The sequence below is a fragment of the Bubalus kerabau genome, chromosome 8, assembly GCF_029407905.1.
Source record: "Bubalus kerabau isolate K-KA32 ecotype Philippines breed swamp buffalo chromosome 8, PCC_UOA_SB_1v2, whole genome shotgun sequence".
In the NCBI taxonomy this organism is placed as follows: Eukaryota; Metazoa; Chordata; class Mammalia; order Artiodactyla; family Bovidae; genus Bubalus; species Bubalus kerabau.
The window spans coordinates 9,934,747-9,961,849 of NC_073631.1; positions in this window are offsets into that span (position 1 = coordinate 9,934,747).

Genomic DNA, 27,103 nt, shown 5'->3' on the forward strand with positions numbered 1-27,103 from the left:
TCAGTATTCTTGCCTGGAAAATTCCTTGGACAGAGGAGCCTGGCAGGCTACAGTCCATGGGTCACAAAGAGTTGAGCACAACTGAGCACATACACACATTGAATTGCTATGTTTATAATAATAATTTTAAATATTTAGCTCAACTTTCTTCTGAGAAGCTCCAACTGGATGCTTTACAGGCATCTCAAACCCCTACATCTAAATTTAAAATAAAAGATGTCTATTTTCTTCTGCTAAGCTTACCAACCAGCATTGCGTGATAATAGAAAACATCGACTGGACTCTGCCCACTGTTCCTGGAGCAGAGCTCCTGAAACACCTGTGAATTCCTGAGTCACAAGAGCAGCAGGAACATCTCTTATTCTAATGAGGTGACTCAGAGTGGCTCCTGCATGGCTCCCGGACGGGACTGGCCACCAGCAAGACCAAGCCAGGCTTAGAAGCTTGGAATTGTTAACCCAGCCCCCCCCCCCCACCTCTCCAGAGAGGGCAGTAAAGGCTGGAGATGAAGTTGATAGTTAACCATGCTGCATCAGGAAGCCTCCATAATAATTCAGTAGTGCAGTTGCGGGAGCCTCCAGGTTGGTGACACACCCCAGTTCAATGGGGACAGAGTTCCCATGCTCAGGACCCTCAGATCTCACCCTACATATCTCTTTATCTGATTCTTCTGATTCCTTTAATAAACTGATAAATGTGTTTCCCTGAGTTTCCTCAAGCATGTTAATCAAACCCGAGGAAAGGATGGTGGGAATCTGCTATTTGTAGCAAAACTGGACAGAAGTTGTCAGTGACACGGAGACCCACTAGTTGCATTTGGCTTCTGAAGTGGGGGTGGTAGTATCTCACAAGACTGAACCTGTACGGCATCCAGGAAGATTGTGCTAGAACCGAGTTAAGTTGTAAGACACCCAGCTGGTATTGTAGAGAATTGCTTGGTCTGGGGAGGGGGGGGAACCCACACATTTCATGACCAGAAGTGTCAGAAATGAAGTTCCCTGAGTGAGAACTGGAAGAGACACACGGAAGAGAGATGCAGGAGGCAGATGGAACTGAGCGTTCCCAGGACAACCAGCCACCCCAGACTCATCAGACAGAAGCTGGGAACTCAGCCCTGTCTCTGCTTCTCCTGCCACCACCTCCAAACCAGCCACCAATTTCTATTTTTTCCCTCCTGAATTTATCTTAATCCTCTTCTCATTACAAATGTCCACAGTAGAGAATGTTGTCCTAGCTACTGTGCCATCAAGCTATTAACGTGTCTCCACAACTATCCTGTTTCCAGAAACTCTACACAGTAAATCCAATAACTTTATAAAACCAGCTCGAAACATGCCACCATCCAATTTTACATCCCTCATTAAATTCCTATCTATTGGAAGACAGCTTCCACCCTTTTTAATGTGCCTTGCAAGAATCTCCACGATCTGACCCCAAGTCAGCTGTCCAGCCTCATCTCTCACCAGCTTCTGCACATCCTCCAGGGGTATATCACCATCTTCAGATGCACCATCATTTCTCTTCTCTGGTCATTGACACAAAATGCTCAGTGCCATTGCCTGATAATGACAACTCAATCCTTAGATGTCAGCTTACATATCTCCTTTTCAAGAAAGTCTTATTTGACTGATAAACAGGATTAGTCCCTGACATTTACTTTTATTTATCAAATAAAACACCCGTCATCTGTTATTGTAATGACGAGTTTAATTGTTGTCTTTCTTGTTTCAGTGTAAAGTCTCTGAGGGCAGGGACCACTTCTCTCACTTCACAGGGCATGTGTATATACGCAACACATTTTTTCTTGGCTAAATAAATGGAAGAATTTCCTAAACCCTTAAATTTATGAGATAAGTTTAGTTGTCATGGTGAATGAAGATTAACTTACCAGAGTAATTATGTATTGCTGCATAACAAATGACACCAAAATGTTTTCCTTTAAAACAATTAACACATTATCTCCCAAATTTCTGTGAGCCAGGAGTACAGTCAAGTCTGTGGGCAAGTCAAGCCCACCGTGGGCAAGCCATGTCACAGTCAAGGCTGTGGGCAAGGTGTCGGCAGGGGCTGTGATCTCAGCTGAAGGCTCTCCTGGGGAATACCTGCTGTAAGTTCAGACAGTGACCTCGATGGTTCCCAGGGCAACCCACATCATGGCTGCTGGCCTATTGAGCATATAGGAGAGAGCCATCCCAAGACAGAGCCACAGTCTTCTTACAACCCAATCATGAAAGTACACTCGTATCGCTTCTACTGTATTCTGTCCATTTGAGGTGAATCACTAAATTCAGCCCCTGCTCCAGGAGCAGGCCTTTCCCAGTGTCCACACCAGTGGGCAAGGAGGCCTACAGGCCTCCTGCCAGGCTCCTTACTGATCTTTGCCATTTTATTGTATAGAACCTTTGAAAGTAAATTCATGAAGGTGTGAATAGTCTATCCTTTATTTTTGTACTATATTTTCCAGCTTTACTATTGAAAATTTTCTTTGCATTTACAAAGTTATTAATGTTTATTTCCTCTCTCTCTTTTAATGCTATTTTATTTTTCAACTTCTCCATTATTATAGGGAATATTTCATAATTTAAATTTTTTTAAATGTATTTTTCTTATTCATATGGTCTTTTGGGGCTTTATTATATGTCAGTTTTTTTAAACTTCTGAAAGTCTTAGATGTGGTAGATGAGCATTTCCTGTGCAACACAGTCCAAAGTTTATTTAATGCTATTAGGTGGCTCAGCTGATCCATCAGAAATGCAGGAGACCTGGGTTCGATCCCTGGGTTGGGAAGATCCCCTGGAGAAGGGAAAGGCTACCCACTTCAGTATTCTGGCCTGGAGAATTCCATGGACCACAGTCCATGGGATCACAAAGAGTCGGACATGACTGAGTGACTTTCGCTATTACCCTAATAATATGTTTGGCAGAGTCATTTTGATCCAAAGGCATCCCCAGATTTTTCAAACATTAAGAAACAGGAGGATATTGCCCTTGTTCACAGGAGCCAGAGAGTGAGATGTCTGGGTCAGCTCAGTCCTCGGGTTGCCTGAACCAGGGAGGTGCTCTGTGGTGGGCTTACACACAGCAGATGTCTTGGCGAGGCCTTCTTCTCTGGTCACATTCCTGTCACAAAGAAACCATGTCCCATCAGAACCCAGACACAGAGAGATGCCCATAAAACCAGAGTTTGGGATTCTCTGAAAACAGATCTGCAAGTAAACATAGAGTTAGGACAAAGAGCAAGCACTTTGCAGAGGCTAGCTGATGTAAAGAGACATCTCCAGATACACACAGATAAAGGCAATAACTAAAATGAGCACTGGACAAGCCTCCCTTGTAGTGAGGAAATATGGGTGACATGATTTATACTATGTATAAAGTAGATTCAAGATGAAAACCTACAGTGCAGAACAGGGAGCTGTCCTCAATGCTCTGTAATGACTGAAGTGGGAAGGAAATCCAAAGAGGATACATGTATACATATAACTGATACACTTTGCTGTACAGTAGAAACACAACATTGTAAAGCAACTGTGCTCCAACAGAAATGTTTAAAGGTAATAAACACACACACCCAAGAGCTTGAACATCTTCAAGCAATGACCCCACCAGGATGGATCTCTTCCCACAGCCATCCCTGGAGAGAGCTTCTCACCAGCTTCTAAATGAGGAAAAGCTGTATCTGAGAAATGAAGTGACTCCTTGTTCTCTGTAGTTTGATGTAAATATTATGCTCCAGGTGGTAGTTTCATAAAATGAGCATCATTAACATCCCTGGTTGAGGTTATTCCCTCCTGAGAACCCCAGCTGTTAGTTTCCTCCCCATTAAAGGGAAGCTCAGGTTCTGTTTCAGATCACTGAGCAACTTTACCCCCTCCAGCCCCTGTGGTCACAGTTTTATGTTTCAAGTGGGTGAAATGAACCGGGCACCCTTTTTTGAGAACACTTTCTCTCCCAGCTGCGACCACGTCCATGTGTGCCACTCATCACACACACATTAACTGACTAAACTTTCGGCACATCTTAGAATTTAATTTAACGCATCTCACTTTGTTAAAATTACTATTCTTTGGTCTTCGAATTAGTAAAGTTCCAGAAAAGAGCACTTGCATTTTAAATAAATACTAGGAAGCTGACGTGGTCACAGATAATTTCATTTTCAATTGCATCCCGGATATGTGACGTGGCACAGCAAGAGGTTGAAATGAAGCAAGATGCTTAGAAACCAGTCCCCTGGTTAGACAAATAGACTGACTACAGTCTGTCGGTTTCATTTCAGCTTCCTAGTGTCATTCTGATTAAAACACCATGCAATAGAAAAATCTCATTTTAATGGAGAAAACAGTTCTATGAAAGCATTTTCTGTGGCGTTCTCACTTCTTATTTGGTTAAAGGTTTTCATGTCTATTTGTTCCCATGCTTTCATTTCTGGCTGTATTATCCTTCTAGAAACTCTCAGCATAGTTTTCAAACAGGGGATATCACTGTTCTCTCACTTGTCTTCACACACCTTTAGGGATTCCAGAAATGTTAGAGTCCAGGATGTATCATCCTCATTTTTGAAACAGCGGGTGAGCCCTGGAAGGCAGAATGCAAGGGTGTTGCCAGCACCCACAGGGGGCCTTGTACAGGGCCCTCCAGTTTCTTATTCATCCTGGGACGGTAGTTCAGGATGCCACCACCCCATTTATTCCTTTTGTGCCTGTCTTTCTGATAAATTCTCATGGTGAAATGCAGTCCTTTCACTGTAAGCAGAGCAATACAGACTCACTGGCAATATTGTGCAGAGGCTACAGCTACTTGGGGGCTCAGATGGGGCACATTGTGGAAAGAGCTGGGGGCAATCCTGATGTGGGGTGCTGTGCACTGGCACGCTAAGAGAACTGAGTGAGAACATTCTGGAAGCAAGTCCATAATGCTAGCAGATAAGTGTGTGGCCCCTGGAGCACGAGAGGAGCAGGAGGAAGCCAGGTGGCTTTGATCTCAGCTTTGTCACTAACTTTCTCTTCTTTCTTCTTTCTCTTCCCTCCTTTGCAGGATTCATTGCTTTGCCAAATCATTGTTCCTGTTCTTTTCAGCAAACTATGCAAATTCTTTCAAAATAGCCAATCCTATGAGGTCCTGTGGGCTTCCCTGGTGGCTTAGTGGTAAGGAATCTCTGGGTCAGGAAGATCCCCTGCAGAGGGAAATGGCTACCCATTCCAGGATTCTTGCCATGGAAATCCCATGGACAGAGGAGCCTGGCGGGATACAGTCGATGGGGTCACAAAGAGTCAGACATGACCTAGCAACTGAACATCAATGAGGTCTTGTAGAGAAAGCAGTCATACTGTGCTTTACAGAATCTCTGGATCAGGCAGCCAAAGCCTGCAGCTTCCGCTGAACCCTCTCCCAGGCACCTGGGGTGTTCCAGAGCCCCTCCTCTGGTGGAGTCACAGGGCTGGTCCAGTGTCTCTTTCTGCACGCAGGTGATGGCACAACCCATCTCCCATGGCTGCTGCTACCACACCACAGGTGCACAGGAACCCCCATCAGAGATGCTCAAGCTGTCCTCTCCCCCAAGTCTTCTCCAGCTCAAGTGTGTCCAGTTTCCAGCTCATGGTATGGGATTGTTGTCATCTCCTTGACTCCAGCTGCTCTTCACCATACACCATTTTTATGGTTTCTATTCATAGGAGTATCTTGGCTGCCCAGCCTCTTCTTCATCCTCCTTTTCCTCTCTGGGAGAATCCCATGGGATTCCATCAGGGGTTTCTTATTTATTTATTTTTGGTACTGTTTTATTTTAAATTATTCCCCCCAATAACACAGCTCAAAGCCTCCTCTTTCCAGCCGCCCATGTATTTTACTTCCCAGGGGTATTACTCCTCTTCTACTTGGCAACTGGGGGTTTATGCATTATTCATTGATAGGAACTTGTTCAACAAGGCAAACATCAGTATGTCTATCGTCCTACATCAAAGCATCTGATGTATCTTCAGATTGGGATTCATATTCCTGACTCAGTAATCCCACTTCAAAGAATTTATCTTAAATATCAGTGATGCGGCTAAACCTCTACAAGGCTACTCTGCGAAGATTACTTAAACCTGTGAGAAATCTGTAACAGTATCAATGTTTAAAAGTAATGTTTAAAATCCTCCCACTTAAAATAGTATTTACATAGACAACTTGAAGCCTCTGTGTTGATAAGTGAAGTTTCTTGAAATAGTTAAATACAAATGCAGAATTTGGAATCATAAATGATGAAGGAATAGAAATGCCCTTAATAGGAAAAAAAAAAAAAAACAGTAATTTTCATGTGGTATTTGCAAGTCATAATACTTATTTTATTTATGGATTTGCATTATTTCTTGGTTAATGTGTTCAAATCATTTAAACCTGGAGGTTTGAACAAGGAAGGGACTAGATACACACATACACACACACTAAAAAAAAAAAAATCATTTTTCCTGAAAATGTATAATTTATATTGGAAATCAGTTAGTTTAAAAATCTAGCTATCTTTAATGGAAATGTGATTCTGGAAATGGCTGGGATAGAAATCTGGAACTCTGCTGACCAAAGGATATTAACAGTTGTTAGTCACTCAAAACAAACTTTATTTGAAAGCAGGAAAGACAGCTCTGTGAAAAAACAAAGGTGCGCATGTTAGGCTCATCCCTTCCAGGATCTGACATTAACTGAGGAAACTAAGTGTGCACAGCATCACGTCATTTGTGTAAACATAGATATATACGTCCCTGTGTGTGCGTGTGCTCAGTCACGAAGCTGTGTCTGACTCCTTTGAACCCCATGGACTGTAGCCCTCTAGGCTCCTCCATGCATGGGATTTCCCAGGCAAAAATACTGGAGCAGGTTGCCATTTCCTTCTCCAGGGGAACTTCCTGATCCAGGGATCAAACCTGCATCTCCTGCATCAGCAGGCGGGTTCTCTATTGCTGAGCCACCAGGGAAGACCACTTATGCATGCACATATATGTAATATATCTGTGCATATATCAATATGTGTATATACACATACATACATATGTTTCTTTATATATTTTTGCTGAATATATATTATATATTTATAAATGTTATATATATATTCAACAAATGCTTACATACATATATATGAATCCCTGATTATGGAAGGAATAACAAAAATCTGCTGTCAATGTTTACCTTTGAAAACAAGACTCAGACATGAAGCTGAGGGAAGAATTCACTTAAAATTTTGCATCTTTCTGTATTATTTGCTTTTCCTAATTTTAATTATCTACTTATTTTATGTGAAATGTGTATATCATTGATGACACTTTGGAAGTGAGATGAAGAGCTGTGTTTCATGTCCATGCCTGTGTGTACATCTTCTGTTTTAAACTGACCTACTGAATGATATATTGAGGAAATCATGTTCCTCTAGGTGATCTCTTTAGTCTCATGTCTCACACTGTGTAGGGAAAAGTAATTTTTCTCTCCCCTCTATAATTTCCCTTTTCTCTCTATGTGAGCTATTAACATAGCCTATTATATTGTATCAGGGATGGGAATATTCAAAAGTGAGTGAACTATTTTTGCAGAAAAATGAGAAGCTCTTTCCTCTCCAAGACTAGAGAAAGAATCTAAGATGTAGTGAAAGAGCTTTGGCCAAAGCCAGTCTCCACGAAAAGGCTTTAAAATGTACAGAGTTGAGGGAATGAGGAATGTGTATCAGTTTCATTAATATGGAATTATGACACTCACCAACCCAGTGGGAGGTTTTCCTCAAGAGAGTAGACGTTTTTCATTTGAAATATTTGAGGAGGAATATAAACACCATGAAACGGCTCAGTGTCTTTCTTTCCCATTCCCTCAGCAGACTTACTAATGCTACTCCAGAAGGGACAACTGAAACAGAGAGTGTGGACCTCCTGGAATGGTGGCAACTGGGGGATGCTTTGACAAAGGTGGGGGTAGTCTCCAAAAGTACACACAGGACAGACAAGTGCCAAGAGATAGCGATGCTTCCAGAGCTGTGGGGCTGCAGAGAGGCAGAGAGTGAGGAGCACCCACAGGTAAGCCAGCGATAGTGCTTAGAGGACCTGTTAGGAGACACCATGTTAGCCCCTGGCTTTGGTACTGAGCACAGTTGAATATGTACATTCCTTAGCTGTAGGATTCCAGTCCCCAGTAGATGCTTTAGGGTTTTTTGTTTGACCACCAGGCGGGTGTCCTTCCTGCTACTCCAAGTGCTGGCCCTTCTCTGGAGAATTACCTAGGAGTTACCTCCTGGGAGAAGGGGCAGTCTTTGCAGCCAGCTTGAAGATAACCACCAGCCAGTGACTAACCACTCGAGATGAAATAACCCCCTGCCCTCAGGCAAGCAGGGCTGCCTGCGTGAACTTCGGTTCAGAGTTCTCCCCCCTACGGGTGAAGTTCAGGCTGGCCTTTATCCAAGGCTCCGTCCTCTCTAGCATCTTCCTCTTCCCATTCCCTGTCACCTTCCTGCTTCATGTATGTCCCAGACAACACTGTCTCCATAACTCCCAGGCTTCAGGTTCTGTTCCCTAGGAACCCATTGTCAATGAGTTCTGTGTATGTGTGTGGCTTCCCACAGATTCTACAGACCAAGGAAAAGAAGAGCAACCCCAGCTCAAAGTTCCTTTCAAGCCTCTTCATGCTCTACCCGCTCCTGCTTCCCAAAGGAGCCTTCTAATCCTCACTGCCAACCACGGGTTATTTTACCCATTTTGAACTCTATCTAAATGGAATTAAATGCATGCAAGCTTTTGTGTGCAGCTGCTCCCACTCAATACCATGTTGTGCTATTTGTCTTTATTATTGTACAGTTATCGTGTACATATTAAGCTGCATGTGCATTTTAATTTGTGTGTGTGCATGTGTGTGTCCATTTTATTCATAAGTCCATTTTATGAATGCTGTGGTGAAATTTATTTGTCCATGTTACAACTGATAGATATTTGAAATTTCTAGATTATGGCAATTGTCAGCCACACTATGATTCGATGAACTTTCTTATCCATGACTTGACATCTACACGCATACATTGTCTTGTGCGTGTTTTTAATTGCATTGTTATCGTTATAAGATTTATTTAAGTATTTCCAGATGCAAGCCTGCTGATGGCTGTGTTTGAGCCAACACCTTGGTCACATTTCACTTCCCCAGGGATGTCTCAGTGCACACAAGCTTCAAGTACATACCACTTATCACTGTCTTTAAAATGTACTGTATCTTCTCAAAACTTTCTCTATCCTGAGGTCATGAAGATATTCTTCTATAATATCATTTAAGCCTTTGGGGATTTTCTTTTACATTTAGATCTAGAAGTCACTTGAAATTAATGTTTATATTTGATGTGGTGGTGGTGGTTTAGTGGCTAAGTCATGTCCAACTCTTGTGACCCCATGGACTGTAGCCTGCCATGCTTCTCTGTCCATGGGATTTTCCAGGCAAGAACACTGGAGTGGATTGCCATTTCCTTCTCCAGGGGTTCTTCCTGACCCAGGAATGAAACCCAGGCCTCCTGCATTTCAGGCAGATTCTTTATCTTTTATTTTTGTTTGTCTCTTCCATCTTGACGGCTAATTGACTCAGCACAACAATAAAAAGAAACAAAAAAACATACTCCCATTTTACTATTCTGAAACACTAGGTTTATCATAAATCAACTGTTTATATAGGGACATGTATGACTTTGGAGTCTCTATGCTCCTCCTCTGGTCTGTCCACTCTTGGTGTACTATTGCCAGACTAAGAAGATTATGTAGCCTACTAAGAGGTCTTGATACACAGTAGATGTATCTTCCAACTTGTTTTTTTTCTTTAAAAGTATCTTGCGTAAACTTGTCCCTTTGTAATTTTACATAAATTATAGAACCAACTTGTTAATTCACACATTCTCTCTCTTTCACACACACACACACACACACAAAGGCATAAGTGGATGGATTATTATCATGAATGTCCTAAATCCATTGATTATTTTGAAGCTTGACAACATTGCAGTGTTTAGTTTCTCATCCATAAATAAAATTTTGCTTCCATTTAAATCTTCTTTATTTATGTTAATATTATTTAATAGTCAGCTACAGTTCTTAAATATTTTTGCACATTAATATATGCATGTATATATATTTGATGTTGATTGCTAATGTGAATTACATCATTTATAAACTATTTATAACTGTTTATTGTTGACATAGGGAAATGTTTCATTTTATTTGTTGACCTTAAATTTAGAGAACTATTTTTTAAATTTTCATAATTATCTGCAGACTTCAAAAAAATTCAATGTGCCATGTGTGATGACAAAATGTATTTTTATTTCCTATCCTTATGCATATGCAAACACAGGTATGCATATAAAAATATAAATAAAGTTTGCATTGCTGAGGTCCTACTGTACAAAGTTGAATAGAAGTGGCACCCAGACTCCTATTGACTTAATAAAACAAGGAGGCCATTAGATTGAAGTGGCCCTAATGCTTCACCACCTAGCAAGCAAATCAAAACCTAAACCTGTAGTGCCTCAAATTAAAGAAATCACACCTAAGGATGATCCATCACAAACAGCCAACTGCTGCTGCTGCTGCTAAGTCGCTTCAGTGGGGTCCGACTCTGTGCGACCCCACAGACGGCAGCCCATCAGGCTCCCCTGTCCCTGGGATTCTCCAGGCAAGAACACTGGAGTGGGTTGCCATTTCCTTCTCCAATGCAGGAAAGTGAAAAGTGAAAGGGAAGTCGCTCAGTCATGTCCGACTCTTAGCAACCCCATGGACTGCAGCCTACCAGGCTCCCCCATCCATGGGGTTTGAACTAGGCTCCCCAAATAGACAACTGCTTAAGCTATGGTGAATCAAACAATGTTCTTAGTTTGCTTCTTTTTCTTCTCTGAGTCTTTTCCTAGCTATTGTGGGAAGAGTTCTAAAAACTCATGGTTTGGTGCTGTATGATTCAAATTGGCTTTTGTTTAACTAAACTTAAAATTAGGTCACTTACCTATAGCCAGACATCTTGGAGTGTGAAGTCCAGTGGGACTTAGGAAGCATCACAACAAACAAAGCTAGTGGAGGTGATGGAATTCCAGCTGAGCTATTTAAAATCCTAAACGATGATGCTGTTAAAGTGCTGCACTCAATATGTCAGGTAACTTAGAAAACCCAGGACTGGAAAATATCAGGTTTCATTCCAATCCCAAAGAAGGGCAATGCCAAAGAATGTTCAAACTACCACACAATTGCACTCATTTCACAAGCCATCAAGGTAATTTGCAAAATCCTTAAAGAGAATCTTCAACAGTAGATGAACTGAGAACTTCTAGGTGTACAAGCTGGATTCAGAAAAGGCAGAGGATTGAGAGATCAAATTGCCAACATCTGTTGGATCATAGAAAAAGCAAGAAAATTCCAAAAAGCATCTACTTCCGCTTCATTGACTATGCTAAAACCTTTCACTGTGTGGATCACAAAAAAAACCTGTGGAAAATTCTTAAAGAGATAGGAATACCAGACCACCTTACTAGCCTCCTAAGAAGTCTATATGCAGTTCAAGAAGCAACAGTTAGAATAGGACATGAAACAACGGTCTGGTTCAAAATTGGGAAAGGAATATGTCAAGGCTATATATTGTCACCCTGCTTATTTAACTTACATGCGAAATACCAGGCTGGATGAAGTTCAAGCTGGAATCTCAAGATTGCAGAGAGAAATATCAGTAACCACAGATATGCAGATAATATTACCCTGATGACAGAAAGCAAAGAGAAGCTGAAGAGCCTCTTGATGAAAGTAAAAGAGGAGCGTGAAAAAGATGGCTTAAAACGCAACAGTCAGAAAACTATGATCATGGCATCTAGTCCCATAACTTCATGGCAAATAGACAGGGAAACAATGGAAACAGTGAGAGACTTTATTTTCTTGGGCTCCAAAATCACACAAGTAGTGACTGCAGCCATAAAATTAAAAGACACTTGCTCTTTGAAAGAAAAGTTTGACAAACTTAGCATAGTAAAAAGCAGAGACCTCACTTTGCCAACAAACGTCCGTCTAGTCAAATTTATGGTTTTTCCAGTAGTCATGTATGGATGTAAAAGTGGAAGCATAAAGAAGGCTGAGTACCAAATAATTGATGCTTTCAAACTTCAGTGTTGGAGAGGACTCTTGAGAGTCCCTTGGACTGCAAGATCAAACGAAGGGGGTGAAAGGATGAGATGGTTGTATGGCGTCACTGACTCAATGGACATGAATTTGAGCAAACTCCGAGAGATAGTGGAAGACAGGGAAGCCTGGAGTGCTGCAGTCCATGGGGTTGCAAAGAGTCAGACACGACTGAATGAACAAAGAACAACAACAAATGCCTCAATTTTTCTGTAGTTTATCTGTTGGCACCCCCAATTTCACACATCAGCTTTCAATGTATTACCATTTAGTGCGACGTTTTCAGTAAATAAATTGGACGCGTGCATAACCAGATTAATGCATTTCTAGTTTGCTTGGAATTTTTAAAATTGTAAATCGATGCTAAATTTTATAAAATGCTTTCTCATCATCTAGTGCTACACTCATACTTTTTATTCTCACTTCTGTTAATACAGTGAATTACAAGAATGATTTTTTTTTAGTGTTAAACTGAGATTAAATTACTGAGATAAAACCCCCAACTTTGCTATATTTATTCTATACTTATTTTTAAACTTAAATATAAAATAAATTAAATTTTCACTTATAAATGGCTAGATACAGTATCTAAATTATTTGTCTTTAGTCTATATTCACAGTTGAGACTATTGATGCTGTTTTAATGCTTTTGTCAAACTATTACATTAAAAGTATGCTGACCTCATAAGATAATAAAATTTAGCATTTGGAATAGATTTCATCTTTGGTAGACGTTTGCCTATAAGTTTAATTTCTGTGAAAGTGAAAGTGCAAGTGAAGTCCTTCAGTCATGTCCGACTCTTTGCAACCCCGTGAATTGTAGCCCACCAAGCTCCTCCCTCCATGGGACGTGTCCACTCTTTGAGACCCCGTGGACTGTAACCCACCAGGCTCCTCCGTCCATGGGATTCTCCAGGTAAGAACACTGGAATAGGTTGACATTTCTTTCTCCAGGGGGCTCTTCCTGACCCAGGGATCGAACCAAGGTCTCCTGCGTTGCAGGCAGACGCTTTAACCTCTGAGCCACCAGGGAAGCCCAATCTTCCCTGTAGCATACATTAAACATTTCAAAATTTCTTTTGCTTAGTTTTGCTAAACTGTGTTTTTCTAGGACTCTGTTCACGTCGTCTAAACTTTCAGATTTACCAGCTTAATGTGTTGAAGTGAGCCTCTTATCTTTATAGTATCCGTCACATCCTGTTGATGCCACTGGTGTCGTGCATGGTACTGGGTATTGTATTTTGTTTTTGTTTTTTTCTCTCTCTCTCTTCCTCACATCTTTCTGAAGCCAGCATAATACAAGGTTTTATTTCTTCTTTCAGAGATTCTCAGAGTCCTTATTTCCTTTCTATTTTATTTTTTCTTTCCCTTTGTTTACTCTGTGCTATTTTTAAAATATTTGTGTGTGTGTGTGTGTGTGTGTGTGTGTGTTTAACTGTTACTTCACTCGTTCTTTACACAGATCCTTAGAAAATAGATCTCCAGCTTTGTCTTTTCTAATGTGTGTGTTTATGGCTATAATTGTACTTATGGCTAAACTGCATCCACATGTTTAGTATTTAGCATTGTCCTTATCACTGAAATGTATTCTAAATTTTACTAATTTCTTCTTTGACTCATGGTTACTAAAAGTGAATTTCTTAATTTCTTAGAATGTAGGAATTTCCCAATGTTATCTTAGTTATATATCGCTAGTCTATCACCTCTGATTTTATACAATATTTTGTGTGTTTTGAAAAGAATGAGTATTCTGAAGTTATTTATTGCAGGATTCTATATATGTAAATAATACCAAATTTATTAATAATGTTTTTCAATAAACATTAAAAAACATTTAATGTTTAAATGTAATAAACATTAAAGTTTTCTATGTTCTTGATCTATTAGTCATTGAAAACTGGATTAAAAGTCTCCCACTGTAACTGGGAATTTATCTCTTCTTTTCTATTTCATTTTGTCTTAAAATATTTTGAAGTTATATTATTAAGTGAATAAAAACCTAGAAACCTACTATCTTTATATTTTATTTATAAATTACAAGCAAATAACTATAAAATTAGTACTAAATATATACTATGTGAATACAGTAAAATATAATAATGCAAACTCTATCTATGCATAATATAAATACTATAAAAATGTTTCCTTATTTCAAATATATTTTACTTATTGTTTATCTTGTAAAAAAGAATAATATTTTGCTTTTTATTGCACTTTACATTACATATTATAAATTTTCCATTCTTTCTCTCCCTTTAATATTGTCTCATAAGAAAAATATAATTGAAATTTGTTATAATTTTATCTGGGAAAATTGGTCATTGAGTATTAAATCCATTCATATTATTGCAATTTCTGATATATTTGAGTTTTAGTCTATTATCTTAATATAGCTTCAATTTGTCCTGTCTATTCAATGTGCTTTTTAATCTATGTCATTGTGTTTAATTTTTTGTGAATTTATATATATATATGTCTTTTTCCTTCTATTTGTTTGATAGTTATATATTCTTTTACAGCTTTTTGTTGTGTTCCTGAAGAGTACTTCATGCATCTGTAACTTATTATTGTACACATATGTGTACACATGGACACACAGAAACACACACGTACTGAAGGGACAGTATGAAGATTTTACAATATATTAGCTCCATGTGCCTTCTTTCAGCTTTACACTATTATGGAGGAGGGGATGGCAACCCACTCCAGTATTCTTGCCTGCAGAATCCCATGGACAGAGGAACCTGGTAGGCTACAGTCCATGGGGTCACAAAGAGTCGGACACGACTGAGTGACTAACACACACAATTACTATTATATTGTATGTTAAGTCTTCTTTACTCATATTATATATTATATAAATATATATTATACATAATAAATAAATGTTTATATTCATAAATTGCATGTCTTAATACATAAAAATTATTAATTTATTATAATATGATAATACTTCCTTACTTCTTCATTCGAACCTGAGATCTTTTCCTACTGAAGAAAAGAATATATTTGCTTTCTCTATTATAGCCTGTCAGTGACAAATTTCTTCAGGTTTGGTTTATCTGAAAATCTATTATTTCAATTTTGTTGATAAATATAGTTGCTTGGGGGCTTCCCTGGTGGCTCAAATGATGAAGAATCCACCCACAATGTGGGAGACCTGGGTTCATTTCCTGGGATGGGAAGAGCCCCTGGAGTAGGACATGACAACCCACTCCAGTATTCCTGCCTAGAGAATAGCCATGGACAGAGGTGCCTGGCAGGCTACAGTCCATGGGGTCCCAAAGAGTCAGACATGACTGAGTAACTAAGCATAGCATAGCGCATCTTTGCTTGGATATTGATTTTTCTGTATAATGTTATTTTGCTACTAGAATTTTTAGATATTGTTCTATTGCCTTCTGATTTCCATTGATATTTCAGAGAAGTCATCAAACATTTATTGATGTTTCTTGGAAGTTTATATCATTTTCTCTCTACACCCTAAAAATATAGTTTCAGCCTTTACTTTTTTAAATTGTATTTCTAGGTGTATTATTTTCATGTATCCTTCTTAAGCCTCTTAGTGCCTCTAAAATCTGTGACTTGATAACTTTAGGATTTTTAGAAAATTCTCAATCATTATCTCTTCAATTGCAGTTTGTCTCATACTCTCTTGCTTGAATCCCAATCATGTAGGAGCTAATGGTGCCAGTCTATTTTATGTATATCTTATGACTTTCTCTGAATATTTCATCCTTTGGTTTCTTGGTTCATCAGTCTGAATATTTTCTTCTGACTCATCTTTGAGTTCACCAATTTTTTCTGTTATACCAGTTATCTGGCTTACCAAACATATATTTCTTTGTCTACAATTTTGCTTGTCTTTATGCCATATAGTCTCTTTTCAAATGACTGGTTATTTTTATTGAATGTTCATTGTTACATGTGAAATGTTGAACAGGTGATTCAAAGCTTTATATGATGTGGTCTTCTTCCAGGGATGCAGAGGATCCCAGATCAGCTTAATACAATAAGAGCCGAAAATTATTCCGAGCTGAGCTTTGTGAGTCATGAATTGTTAAGTGGACTTTTAGTTTGTAGCTTTGTGGAGCCCAGTACAAAGCCTGGAACTAATCAGAGCCACTCTTCCCTGTGGTCCCTGAACTCTGGACTTGGTCTGTCTGTTTTCATTACTCTTTGAAGTCCTCCTGGGCTTCTTGTCATCTCTATCAAAGTTGTAAACACAACTATAAACACAAACAGTAAACACCTATAGGTTATAAGAGCCCTGAATGGCATCCTTAGCTCTTGGCATCTCTCTTCTCTATGATCTTGGTTCATACACTCTGAATGCCTTGAAAGTTGTTAATAGGTTTTTGGTATTGCATAAAGTTTTTATTGGATCTCAGCTTTACTATTTACCTGAACACCCTTAACTCAAAATTGACATTACCAGAACAATGATAACTTAATCTTTAATTCAGAAATATGTACTACTCAAGGCAATCTACAGATTCAGTGCAATCTCTATCAAATTATCAATAGTATTTTTCACAGAACTAGAACAGAAATCTTAAAATTTGTTTGGAGACATAAAACACTCTGAATAGCCAAAGCAACCTTGAGAAATGAAAATGGAGTTGGAGGAATCAGGTTCCCTGATTTCAGCCTATTCTACAAAGCTACAAAACAGTTTGACACTGGCACAAAAACAGAAATTCAGATCAACAGAACAGGCTGGCAAGTCCAGAGATAAACCCACACCCCTGTGGCCAGTTAATCTGATAAAGAAGGGAAAACTATGAAGTGGAGGAATGACAGTCTCTACAATAAGCAGTGCAGGGAAAACTGGACAGTTACATCTAAAATAGTGAGGTTAGAACATTCTTTAACACTATACCCCACAGTAAACTCAAAATGGATTAAAGGCCTAAATGTAAGACAGGACACTAAGAGGAAAACATAGGCAGAACACTCTTTGACATAAATTGCAGCAAGATTTTTTTTGGTCCATCTCCTACAGTAATAGAAATGAAAACAAAAATTTTTTTTTTAGAAATGAGACCTAATTAAACTCAACAACTTTTGCACAGCAAAGGACACCATTAAAAAAAAAAATGAAAAGACAACCCCAAAAATGGAAGAAAATATTTTCAAACTATGCAACTGACAAGAGATTAGTCTCCAAAATTTGCAAACAGCTCAAGCTGTTCAATATTAAAATACAACAGCAACAACAACCCAATCAAAAAAATGGGCAGAAAAGGTAAACAGACACTTCTCTAAGAAGATACAAAGATGGCACATGAAAAGATGCTGCTGCTGCTAAGTCGCTTCAGTCGTGTCCGACTCTGTGCGACCCCAGAGACAGCAGCCCAACCAGGCTTCCCCGTCCCTGGGATTCTCAAGGCAAGAACACTGGAGTGGGTTGCCATTTCCTTCTCAAATGCATGAAAGTGCTAAACATTGGTAATAATTAGAGAAAAACAAATCAAAAATGCAATGAGGTATCACCTCACACAGTCAGAATGGCCATCATAAAAATATCTACAAATAAAAAATTCTGGAGAGGGTATAAAGAAAATGGAATCCTCTCACACTATTGGTGGAAATGTAATCTGATACATCCACTATGGAGAACAGTATGAAGGTTCCTTAAAAAACTAAAAATAGAACTACCGTAAGATCCTGCAATCCCACTACTGGGCACATACCCCGAAAAAACCATAATTCAAAAGGCACATGCATGCCACTGTTCATTTCAGTATTATTTATGATAACCAAGACATGGAAGCAACCTAGAAATCCACTAACAGATGAACAGATAAAGAAGATGTGGTAAATATATGCGATGGAATATTACTCAACCATAAAAAAGAATTCAATAATTCCATTTGCAGCAACATGGATGGACTGGGAGATTATCATGCTAAGTGAAGTAAGGCAGACAGAGAAAGACAGATATCATCTGATAGTGCTTATCAGAGGAATCTAAAAATGATACAAATGAACTTGTTTACAAAACAGAAACATATTCACAGACTTAGAAAAGGAACTTATGGTTACCAAGGTGAAAGAGGTGAGGGAAGGATAAATTGGGACTTTGGAATTTACATGTTCACACTGCTAAATAAATTCCCTTTCCATGAATAAAAAAATAAAATACATAAATAGCAAGGATTTGCTATTAAAAATATACTAATTAATTCATAAAAAATATGACATCAGCTACTAGCTCTTCTAGAGTACTTAGATACACCGTTGTTTAAAAGAGATCCTCATTTATTTAATATCATTGCTGTTTATTAAATAATGACAGAAGAAGCAGTTAAAATTTTTAAGAATCAAAATTCTATTTAAAATAATTTATATATCTTATAAAGATAAATAATTTATTAAAATGCAGCTGAAAAGAAATGTAGATAAGAATTGAAAAAGTTAGAATAAATTCATATAAACATTTTCTATCTCATTACTCCAAGGTAAATTTAACATTTTTACATCTCCCATAGCCAAGCAAACAGGATTAAAGTACACTTCTATATCCTTTTCTGGAATAATGTGCTAGTAATTCATCTGATAGGAGGATAAAAGAGCACTGCACATCACATTAAATAGGATTTAATGTGAAATGTATTGAATGAGACAACGCATGACCAAGCACTATTAATTTTAAACCTGTTCAATTTTTCAAGCCTTTTTATGAACTTTTAAAATGCAGGGACAACACTGCAGAACTGTCAAAGCACAAGATTTTGAAACGGGAGAATGACAACTCTAAGGTTCATTTAGAGGAAAAGGGTACTTGACCTCTAGTCTACTGTCAATCAAAGTCTGATAGGTATCAACATCTCTTAGTAATCCTTTATGAGATTTACTTTTTTCTGATTTTTTTTTTAATATTAGGATCCTGGACTTCGAGATGTTGTCCAAGTTGCCCAAAGTAAAGCAGGTAAGTATAGTAGCACAGAAACTAGCATCTCTGCCTCCCCATCACCACACACATGGTCTTTCAGAGTCCCAGTTTTCTTCCACCACATTCCCTAGGACTGTGGGTCCATCCTCTGTCAAGTATTCTGGGCACTACTGTAGAATGCCAAGGCTGTCCATGTGCTTCTTTGATGGTTCTGTCATGTCCCCAAACCAAGCAATCATAAATCTTCTGCATCCTCGATTTGAAAACTTACAAGTGAGGATCACCATTGTGTTGCAACAGTGTTTTCAAACACTTGCATGTTCCTCTTGAAATAAAGGAGTCCGATTGCTCATAGAACAAAGTAGGTCAATGAGGAGGATCATTCGTCAAACAGATTTGAGATATATTCCTTAGAGGAAGCTGTCCTTTTGCCCTTGATTCTTCTAGTTAAATGCATTCATGTTGGGAAACTTCTTTCCATATATCTGCATATTTCTTACTGCAAAAGAGAATCGAGCACATCTTGTTTTATTATACTTCACTTTACTGTGCTTTGAAAATTTTGAGCTTTTTACAAAATTAAGGTTTGTGGCAACCTGGCATTGAGCAAGGCTATGAGTGCTATTTTTCCAACAGCGTTTGCTCACTTCGTGTCTTTTTGTTATATTTGGCAATTCTCATAACATTTAAAATTTTTCATTATTATTATATTTGTGATGGTGATCTGTAATCAGTGATCTTTGATGTTACTATTGCAAAAAAATTATGACTTGTTGAAGGCTCAGATGATAACAATATTAAGCAACAAAGTATTTTAAATTATTGTATGTACACTGTTTTTTCGACATGCTATTGCAGAATTAATAGACTACAGTATGGTAATCCATACTGTAATTACACAAATGTAATTGTAATTATCCACTGGGAAACCAAAACATTCAAGTAACTTGCTGTATTTGATATTTGCATTATCATGGTGATCTAGAGGAATATCTCTGGGTATGTCGGTATTTCTTAAACTATATCATATTCCAATCACATTTTGACATGAATGTGTTGGATGATTGAAGAAGGCATTTTACATGGGAATTGTGTTGCTTCAAAAGCTAAGGAACTAGATTTATATAGAAAATTTTGCTGGCTAACTAATAATGATCATAAAATTGCAAAAACTCATCAGAAGGTAAAACAACCAAATTGAGATACCCAACTTGAAACTTTCAGAATCAAGAACTAGAGCTTATTTTCAGACCTGCTTCTTGTACTCCTCTGATAATTCCCAGTTCCACATTTTGGCATGTGGCTTTTTAAAGGAATGGAATCCTTTGTGGAATCCTCAGTGATAAAGAATCTGCCTGCCAAATAACAGACGTGTGTTCAGCTCCTGGGTCAGGAAGGTTCCGTGGAGGAGGAAATAGCAACGCACTCCAGTATCCTTGCCTGGGAAAACCCACAGGCAGAGGAGCCTGGTGGGCTACAGTCCATGGGGTCACAAAAGAGTCAGATATAACTTAGTGACTAAACAACAAGAATAACAATGGTGTGCTGGAAACTTTTTCAGGTAATGGGGATAAAGTGGTGGAGGGAAGCAGGCAAAGTTCTTGCCAATATGGAGATTAAATTCTAGATAGAGAAGACAGTAACATTTGGACAAACAAATAAGATGATATAATTTTAGATAGCTGAGCTTCGAAGAGAATAATATAGTTCCCTATGGCTTAAATGGGGTTCAGGAGTTTCCACTTAGCCTGAAAAGTCAGGAATCCACCCTCTGAGAAGGTGACATTGTCTATATTATTTTGAGATTTCAAAAGTTCTGGCTGCAAAAAGAGAGTCTCTCAGAGTGGCTATGGTGCAAGGTATTTTTAGAAAGAGCTCTGCTGACTGGGAGACAAAAGTTACAAAAGTTCATGAGTCATTCTTCTTGGTGCATCTAGGGCATTTGTGTTGGATATTCATGGTTTTCCATCTTGTTTAACATTTGTGGGTTATTGATGGGAGAATGACAAATCACAATGTTTTTGCAGAGTATTTAATGCTATGTTTGGGCTTATTTTATCAAGAGTCACGGGCTCCATTCTGTAACTGTCATGACCCTCCCAGTGTTTCTGCAATTAGAATTGCTAAGATAGCACTAAGGCCACCAAAGAGCCAACCCATCCTGTCCATTCAAATGAGTCTGTGTCAGGCTAATGAGTAATATTCACTATTTGATAAATAAACTCATAATCAGTACTCCCTCCAGAATCGCTCTAACATGAACTTGGTATTTGTATTGACATTCGGAAGGGTTCATTCTTCACAAAAGCATAACATCGCTGCAGAATGTATTCAGCAAAATAGTAGAATCACTCAGCTGAGGCTGGAAGAAAAGGTCAAAGGGATAAAATAAATTTGAGGAGAAGATGGAGGTACCCATCAAGGCACACTTGGGATGTCTCGTTGACCTTTATGTGCCAGGCAACGCTGTTTCTAACATTTCAAAGTGATGCTGATTTTTTTTTAATTTACATTTATTAAAAAAAAAAAAACAAGAGTGAGGCCTACTATGTATAGTATCAGGTGTGAGGTTAAGGAATTTGGAATTTAACCTGAGTAACCAACTTCTATATCTTCCTCTGCTTCTCTGGAAAATAGTTAACAATTGTGCATCGTGAACTGAAGTCTTTATGACCCTTTATTCATACACATATTCACTCATCTTTTAAAAAATGTATTTATTTTTAATTGAGGGGTGATTGCTTTGAAACAGTGTGTTGGTTTCTGCCCTACATCAACATGCATCAGCCATAGGGATACATATGTTTTCTCCCTCTTGAACCTCCCTCCCATCTCCAACCTCATCCCACCCCTCTGGGTTGTCACAGAGACATTCACTCCTTTTAACCACTGTGAAGTGGAATCAAGCTTGTATCATTTTCACTTTACAGATGAGAACATATAAGAAAGGAAACAATTCTAGATAAACTTGGTAGATCATCAGTAGTAATTAAATTATCATAAATTCAGTGGTAAAGAGGGCTTGAAAAATTATGATAGAACCATAAAGGGAGCACTCCATGTGAGCCTGGGTCACAGGTACTGTATCAGATGTGTATCCATGGTAAAAACTGGAATCTGCATGACTAGGAACAAGAGTGCAGGATGTTTGATACCTATGCAAATAGACATCCGAAGAGACAGCCGCAGACATGACTTTGAGGAGGGAGACCCCAGGCTGGAATGATGGGGAACATGAATTCAGGTGCTATCGACCACGAAGCTTCTCGTCCTGTTGGAAAGTTTATATCAGTTAGAACTATCAATTTCACCGAAGTTAAATTAACAGAACGTCTCCACCCCTCAAGTCTATTCCTACACTCCTTTCTCTCCACACACAGTCACAGCCTTTCCAACCGCTTGAAAGGCACAGGGGACCCTCCACCTGCCACCTTGGGAACCACACTCAATGAATCCTCTCTTGTCCCTTTGATACCTGCAAAACGCTTCCTCCCCCTCATCCTTATATCTTACTATATGAATGTGCAGTTTTCTTCCATGGAAGGAAGTCTTTTCTATATCCCCATCTGGCTAAGACCTTTTTCTTTCCTTTCTCAGCCAAGACTCCAGAAAGGAAAAAACCCTACCTCTCTGCTTCTCCTTCACTGACATTTAGGTGATTTTCTTTCTTCCTTCTTTCTCTCCATGCTTGTTGAACGAGCTGGTTCCATGTACTGGTTGGGCAACTGCACTCCTATATTCGAGCCCATAGGTTACAGATCTGTTTATTTCTCTCACCTGGGCCAGACATTTACACCTTTCAGGCATTCATGGACACGTGAGTCTGTGCCCAGATTCTTTTAGTCAACCTGGCTTGTGAAATTTGTATACATTTCAGCTTCTAGCAGAATTCATGCCCACTGTGGAAGTGTCTTTCTATCAAATATTCCACAATTCATTAATCCATACTCTTGTCAATGCTTCTTTGGTTGGCTTTATTAATGATTTGTTTTGCTATTACAAATGCTGCTGCTATAACTCTCACGCATGTTTGCTGCTGCTAAGTCATGTCAGTCGTGTCCGACTCTGTGTGACCCCATAGACGGCAGCCCACCAGGCTCCCCCGTCCCTGGGATTCTCCAGGCAAGAACACTGGAGTGGGTTGCCATTTCCTTCTCCAATGCATGGAAGTGAAAAGTGAAAGTGAAGTTGCTCAGTCGTGTCCGACTTAGCGACCCCATGGACTGCAGCCTACCAGACTCCTCCATCCATGGGGTTTTCCAGGCAAGAGTACTGGAGTGGGGTGCCATTGCCTTCTCCGCTCACGCATGTTTATTCAGGTATAAATGTGGAAATGTTACCATTGGGTAGTGTACTCTGCCTGGAAATTTGCATGTCTGGCCATTAAACTTTAATAGATGATTTTAAAGGAACTCCTAGAGTCATCGTAACAAATTTTTTCCCATGAGTTCCTCTTGCATCACCAACCTTTGCCAAATATGGGAAAGTAATCACGACTAATTTTTCCTGAGCATGTATGTATGAAACGATGTCCCCAAGCTTCAATTTGTGCATGCGTGCTCAGTTTTGTCAGACTCTTTGCAACCTCATAGACTCTAGCCCTCCAGATTCCTCTGTCCATGGGATTTCCCAGGCAAGAATACTGGATTAGGTTGCCATTTCCTTCTCCAGGGGATTTTCCCCACCCAGGGATCAAAGCCATGTCTTCTGCGTCTCCTGCATTGGTAGGTGGATTCTTTTACACTGAGCCACCAGGGAAGCCAAAAAAACTGGAATACCAACTAAATTTGTCATTAAAGGGGAGAAAGTTGCTTCACGTGATATTTACTTGAACTCCAACTTTGTTTCATGGTCAGATAGCTTCTGTTCAGGGAGAGCCATGGAGGAAAATGAGAAGTGGAAATAGAGGAGCCGCAGACTCCAACCATTCAGCTGCATCCGGTGATTAGAGACTCCAGTGTGATGCTGTCGAGAGCATCACACACTATAAAAACATTGAGAGTGAAAGGTGAAGTATCATTTTCCTCTCCTTGATAAAAACACTTCAAGAACATAAATTCCAGCTGGAGGCCAAACAGGAGAGATAATGGTATTTGCCACAAATAGAGAAGGGGAAGGATGATGTGTTTCTGATTTCATTTAGCATTCAGGGTGATTATTCTGTAACTTTTGTGTGTACGGTCTTTCTAATAAGTCTATCAGGGTAGGTGATAAATGGCTTGCAAACAACAAATAGGAAGATTAGCTGGATAGGAAAATCTTCATAGTTATTATTCCATGAAATAAAGTAGGTAACAGACAAGATGCACCCAATGACCCCTATTCTGTGAGAAGATATGCATAGGAATAAAAGTGCATGAATTCCTTTACTGAACCTGAGACATAAGTGGGCATTGTTCTCCTGCCCAGCGCCAGAGCTGACTGGGTGACAGCAGGTGAACTCAGGTGCATCCTCGGTGTTCACCAGGTTGTCCTGTATAATGCCTGAAACCCTGAGCTTCCAACCTGGGTGACAGACCTCTGGCTTAATCATGTGCCTAGTTCTGAATCCCCTTAAAGGACGGAAACTATTCGCCTCCTAAATTCACGCCCATTCCCCACTGGGAGTCTGCCAGAAGGTTGCTTCTCTCGTTTCCATCAAGAACGGTCCAAGCTCCATCAGTCTTTTCAGTGTTTCTTGACATTTGCTAACCTCTAAATCCCAAATTGTATGAAGCCTGGAGATATTCCCAGTGTGGATTGTACTTCTCCAATTAAAAAATTAATAAAAGCTAATTTTCTCTCTAAAAAAAAAAAAAAAAGAAATTCTAGGAAAAAAAAAAAAAAAAACACCCAAACATTTTTGAGAGATAGATGTCATATCTGAATCGTGGAGCTACATGTGATTTTTCTCATTTGTGCTTTTATGTCTTTAAGATTCCCTGGGATGGACACGTATAACACTTTAACAAGATAAATTGCCAAAAATATGAATATCTGAAGCCAACCAAAGAGCCACTGAACCCTGGTGGCCAGCAGACCCAATGCCTTTAGCTCCACAGCTAGATTTGGGGTGTTGGGAAGAGATCCGGGGAGGAAGGAGAAAAGTTCAGGAACAAAGCAGAGCACTTGCAAATATGCAGGACTATTTGTGCGTGTGTGTGTGTGTGTGTGTGTGTGTGTGGTGAATACACACTACAATATTATGATTATGGAAGGAGGTGAGTTTATGGGAGGTTGCCATTTTGTGCCATTTATTTTTCCTATTTTAAGAGTTCCCTTCCAGGGGGCTTCCCTAGTAATCCATTGGTTAAAAACTCTGCACTTCCACTGCAAGGGTCACGGGTTCAATCCTTGGTTAGTGAACTGAGATTCCCACATGCCACACAATGTGACAAAGAAGAAAAAACACTTCATTCTTAAGATGAAAACAATTTCAATATAAAGCTGTTTTTTAGATAAAAGAATCTCCTTCCACAAATCAGTGATGCTTCTGGTGGTGTCTGCTCAGCCTTGGAAATCATGTATACAGCACAAATTTAGGAGCATCTCAACAATGTCCACAACCAGCCCCAGTGAACGCATCCATCTCGGAGCAACATGGGCAATCATTACAATTACCAGAACGATTTAATCAGCTATGAAGAATCTGGTTGATTTTTAGATTCCAAAGGGCAAGGAGCTCTCTGATATTCAAGAAGATAAGTTTCACAGTTGAAGCTTATAATCAATTCAAAATGTATTAGATGACAAAAAGATAAACATACAAAGATGCTTCTCTGCATCATTTATTCATTCATGCATCATACAAATAATGAACACTTAATAAGCACGAGGCACTGTTTTATGCTTTGAGGATGCAGGATAGAACCCAAAAGCAAAAGCCTGCCTTATGAAAATTGCATTTCAATAGAGAGAAGCAACAATAAGCAAATTAAATTAGTAAATTATGTAGTATGATAGAATGTGGTAAATGCTGTGGGACCTGGAAAGAGAAACAGAAAAGGTGTAGGAGGCTGAAATTTTAAACAAAGCAATCAGAAGAGGCTTTCCAGAGAAAGCAGAATTTGAGCAAAGACTTAAAGGAATAAGAAGAATGAGCCCTTCAGATACCTTGGTAGAGAGTGCTGAGGTAGAAAGAAGAGCATGAGCAAAGGCCCAGAGGCAGGCAGGGGCAGGCTGGCCCACGGGCCAGGGCAAGGGGGCCGTGCACAGACACAGTGGGGGGTCCATGGGTTCAAAGAGACAGCTGATAAGGCTGAGTCCTGAATAAGACGGAAAAGACTTTTGATATGGGTTTTAAGATTTTTTTTTTTATGTGGACCATTTCTAAAGTCTATTAAATTTGTTACAACAATTGCTTCTGTTTTAACTCTTGGTTTCTTTGGCTTAGAGGCATGTGGAGTCTTAGCTCCCCAACCAGGGAGAGAACACACACCCTCTGTATTGGAAGGCCAAGTCTTAACCACAGGACTACCAGGGAAGTCTTGATATTTGATATAGATTTTTACATAGTTGAGCAGGGGAAAAAATGCTATACTATTATATGCTCCCTTTTCTGCTACAAGTATACACAAAATGTTAGAATTTTTCTCCTTCCTCTCACAGGAGGAGTCAGGAGTTTCAAGACGCTACCTCTATCAGTTCAGTTCAGTCGCTCAGTCGTGTCCAACTACCTCTGTGCCCTTCATCACATCGACTAAGTCAGTGTCCACGTGACCATCTCAACCAATCTCACTCTCCAGAGACTTGGCATTCTTAGTTGTGGTAAATTTCACCTCTAAGTGTAACTGTTTGGTCCCAATCTGTGTCCTTGCTCTCACAACCCAGAAATAACCAACGCTGAGCATTTGACTCTCATGGCCATGTTTTCACATATAAGCCACAGGGATGTGGAGGGAAGTTGGAACGCCTGGTCCCAGAGGCCGTGACAAAGTGTGCAAGGCATCAAGAGTGAAGATGAAGCTGTCTTCACGGTGACCAGAAGCGTAAACTGTTGACAAACTCCTGTTTCAGGGCACAAATGTTGAAAACAGACGCAGCACAGAGACCACTGCTGGGGAGAAGGGAAAGGAGGGCAGTGGGC